Source organism: Gossypium hirsutum, chromosome A10, assembly GCF_007990345.1.
Source record: "Gossypium hirsutum isolate 1008001.06 chromosome A10, Gossypium_hirsutum_v2.1, whole genome shotgun sequence".
Lineage (NCBI taxonomy): Eukaryota > Viridiplantae > Streptophyta > Magnoliopsida > Malvales > Malvaceae > Gossypium > Gossypium hirsutum.
In genome coordinates this window covers 31,341,820-31,346,499 of record NC_053433.1, presented here as the reverse complement: position 1 = coordinate 31,346,499, position 4,680 = coordinate 31,341,820, and the positions used below count along the sequence as shown (strand labels likewise).

Below are 4,680 nucleotides of genomic sequence, written 5' to 3'. Positions count from 1 at the left end.
ATGCACTTGGTAAGTTGCGTTTGAACACATTCGGCACTAGGTGTCCAAACCAATGTTCCTCGAACACTAAACCCAATTTATAACCAACTCAAAACTCCTTAACAACAAGCATTTAATAACAATGTACTTAACCAATTCCTTAAACATGCATTCGGCAATTACACCAAGACCATCTTAACTCGTTTCTCATCTTGCTAACAAAAACATAGTAAAGCAAATCTTCATACACAATGGTTATCAATTCATCCATTCACTAGGGATATGACCTAATGTTCAATAACAACCCCTCCTTTACCAAGTACACATTCGGCCTTGGTACATAATAAGGTAGCCGATTTCTTTCCCTTTAGCACCCATTGCTCACATATGATTATTTGTATAGTTCAAACACTCATCTATCTTTGCTCATCTAAATTTAACATGGAACAACAAAACTCACCATTGTCAAATACCATAGCTGAAAGCCCTAGTCCATAACACAAATCAAAATTTCTACATGGGTTACAAAAGTAGTTTGATATCTTACTCAAGATTAACCAAAATTTCATGAACTAATATAAACTTCTTACCTTGCTATTAGACTAGGATGATCGAATGCCTCCCTCCCTACTTCCTCTTCAAATCGGCCAAGAAGAACAAAATGAGAAAGACTTTTTGTTCTTTTTTTTTCGGTCATGCATGAGAATGATGAACACATTTTTTTTCTTTGTTTTCTTCCTTCAATTTCTTATTAGTTTATTGCCCATGCTTCTTATTTTATTTTTCCATTAACACAACATGTTTCATGACATGTTTTTCCCATCATCCCTTGTCATGGCCGGCCACTAGTACTTAAATGGGGGGAAATTGACATGCAAGTCCACCCTTTGATTACATGCACTATTAGGCCACTTGCATTTGCCTAGCACATTTCTAAATTTTCTCATATAAGTCCTATCAACTAAATTCACATGCAATTAACTAAATCGAAGCTTAAAACTTTCACACATTTATATTCACATATTTTAGGCAATAATTATCACATTCAAATAATTTGGTGACTCGGTCTAGCGGTCTCAAGACCGCTTTCCGACTAGGGTCACTTTAGGGCTGTCACAAGTGGTCCGGGTTCGTGATATATATGGTATTCGAGCTCGTTGAGTGGTCCGAGTTCATAATGGATGCGATACATGTGATTGAGTTCTGGGAAATGGTCTGGTGTGTCCTACCGGTGGCTAGGTAATCCTTGAGTGGTCGGATACTTGACAACTTTTGTGAGTATCCCGTGTAGTTACACCTTGATTGATAGCTTGTATGAGCAAGACCGTGAGTAGCTCCATTATGAGCGTTGCATGATATGAGGTAGATTTGGCTACGTATGTTTATGTGACACTCATGTGTAAGTTTTCGTGTATCCAATAGTATTTCGAGTGTTCAACGGGTATTATAATGAATGATACGATGAAAGTCCCAAGAGGGCATGGTAATGAAGGTGAAGTTATTTGATATGCTACGGATATGTACATGTATGTACGTTATACTCATGAGTGATGCCTTGTTAAAGGATGATATGTGACAAGAAAGTATATTCATATATATATGAATACTTGATAAATGAGCTAGAATGCTTGAATGGTGAATAATCTTGGTGGTTGTGCTATTATGCCTTTCACGATTATGGTTTACTAATATTGCATATTATTTGCATGTAGACTTACTAAGCTTAAATGCTTACTCCCTTTTCTTTTCCATCCTTTGTAGTTCCGCTAAGCTAGCTCAGGGATCAGAAGTTGTCGGAGCATTCGATCACACTATCAAAAGAACATTGGGTATAGTGAATTTGTTATTTTGAGTATGGCATGTATAGGGGACTTGGTCATTTTGTGGTATGTGTCACGCTATTTGGCCAAATTGTGAGGGCTTATGATGTTGATGATTCACTTTGTAATAGCCATGTGATATGGCTCATGATTGATTCTTGGGTAGTAATATTTAATTGTTCATGCATGCATGTGTTGATGCCTTAATGGTGTTCTATGTGGTTGTGTGATGGATATATGATGAGATATTGTCTTGATGATGTGGAATATGATTGCTTGGTGGATGTATGGATTAAATACTAGGAGATAAAGAATGGTTTAATAACCTAAGATGACAATAGTTATAAATGTGCAACTTGAAATTTTGATAATTAAGTTAATTTGCATGAAGTTTGTATAAAATGCTCCCAAATGGTGTGATTAAGGGAATGTGCAATAGGATGATATTATAAAAATGTGAAAGTACTATGGTGTTGAATATTGAGTGTCTAAGTATGTCATGTTGCATGCTATGAAATATGCTTAAGTACATGAGTGATTAAGGGTGGCAATTGGCTTGGAGAATAGCCTTCAAATTGTCCACACGGGTAGAGACACGGGCGTTTGTCTTGGCTGTGTGAGGGACACGGCCTACCACATGGGCGTGTACTCTGGCCGTGTGAATTCTGCAGCTTTTTATGAAAAATTCATTTAATTTTAATTGACCACACGGTCTAGCCATACGGTCTAGCCACACCGGCGTGTAATGCGACAGTATGACCCTAAATTGGTGTTGACATCATGGTCAGAGAGTTACACGGCTGGAGGACACAGGTGTGTAGAGAGTAGACGGGTGTGTCCTTTGTCTCACACAGACATGTGGCTCTGTATTAGGGAAAATTTCCCAAACTTTTCTAAAATTTCTCGATTTAGTCCCGATCCTTTTCCGATGGCTATTTTTGGGCCCATATTAGGGACAATTTGTGTATGTATGAATAAGTTGTTTTAAAGAAAAATTTTATAGCCCGACTTTTTGCATGAATGCATGAGTACAAGTTTGGTAATGCCTCGTACCCTGTCCCGACGTTGAATACTGGTAAGGAGTGTTACAAGTTTAGTAATTATAAGTTCAGAAATGTAATTAATCTAACACAATTATGTCATCTTGATTAAAATCAGCTTTTGAAATAGTGTATTAGAACATTATTATTTTTATTTACTTTACTTTGTTTTATACTTTTTAATCACTTTTCAAATCAAAATATTTTCTCCATCAAGGTGTTTTAAATTGCATTCATAAATAATTCTTTTCACAGTCCCTGTAGGTACGATAACTTGACATTTACTTGTCACTTTATTACAAGTTGCGATTTTGTACACTTGCACATTTCCGTCGTTCCAAGTTTTTGGCACCGTTGTCGAGGACTGTTTTAAAAGACATTATTTGTGAAATTTTTAATTTTGCATTTTGGTTTACTTTTTTTTTGTTAAATTTTAATTCTATTTTTTGTGTTTGTTTCAGGTGTTTATGAGTATTCATCAAATCATTGACTTACTCCCCGTAAACCCTGAAATTGAAAGGACTTGCTGACAAAGGAGAAGACAAGCGAACCAAAGAAAGACCGAAGATATGAATTTCGAAAATCCAAACCAAAATCCAGGAGGAACATTCGCTTATAGTACTCTCAATCCGATCATTGTTGCCGATGACAAAAACTGTGCCATTCAACCATATGCCATTCCTCTATTTAACGAACTCAATCTGAGTATTAGGAGCCCCAAAATCGAGGCATAACAATTCGAGTTGAAGTAGGTCATGTTCCAAATGTTGCAAAATATGGGTCAATTTAGTGGGATTCCTACTGAAGATCCACATATTCATCTTTGGCTATTCATGGAAGTGAGTGACTCATTTAAACTAGTCAGGGTGACAAAGGATACCTTGAGACTGAGATTATTTCCATGCTCCTTAAGAGATAGAGCACGAGCGTGGCTGAACTCCCTACTATTTGGTTCCATAACTACATGGCAAGAGTTGGTTGAATGTTTCTTAATGAAATATTTCCCTCCATCTTTAACCACTAAGGTCCGAAATGAAATCACTTCATTTCAGCAACTTGACGAAGAATCTTTATATGAGACATGCGAGCGATTCAAGGAGTTATTATGAAAGTGCCCTTATCACGACATTCCTTGTTGCGTTTAAATGGAGACTTTCTATATTGTCTCAATATTCATACTAGAATGATGATGGATATTTCAGCAAATGGAGCCCTTCTTTATAAGTCTTATAACGATGCTTGCGAGATTATTGAAAGAATTGCCAGTAATAAATATTAGTGGCCAACCAACCGAGCAGCCTCAGAAAGACAAGTAGCAGGAGTACATAAAGCGGATACACTTGTTTTTTTGGCAGCCCAAGTATCCTCTATGTCTTCTATGCTTAAGAACATAACTGTTAGTGGTTTCAATGGTAATCTGGAAGGTCAGCAATTGAACCAGTTTGAGGATATTTTTTGTGAATAATGTGGAGATGGCCATTTCTTTGAAAATTTCCCATCGAATCAAGAGTCAAAATATTGCATGGGTAATCAAAATTGGAATGTTCCACAGTCAAATTATTACAACTTTTCATGGCAGAATCATCCAATTTCTCCATGGAGTAATCAATGGGCGGACCATAGCGAATCTTCTATGTTATTTCGACCAAATTATCTGCCAGGATATTCTCAACAAATGCAACAACCCACACCAACTGAATCTTCAAGTAATCTTGAGAATTTACTGAAGGCATACATAGCAAAGAATGATGAACTAATCCAAAGCAAAGCAGCAACATGAAGAATTTAGGAAACCAAGTGGGAGAACTAGCCAATGAGCTCAAAAGCAGACCCTAAGTTAT

At 36.8% G+C, this 4,680-nt stretch overlaps 1 non-coding gene across 1 annotated transcript; it reads right to left on the bottom strand.

Annotated features, from left to right (window-relative positions):
* Positions 1-3,861: 3,861 nt before the first annotated feature.
* On the bottom strand, positions 3,862-3,968 carry LOC121208880 (small nucleolar RNA R71). Its single transcript, XR_005904004.1, has one exon. It is a non-coding gene; the product is annotated as a small nucleolar RNA R71 (small nucleolar RNA).
* Positions 3,969-4,680: the final 712 nt, after the last annotated feature.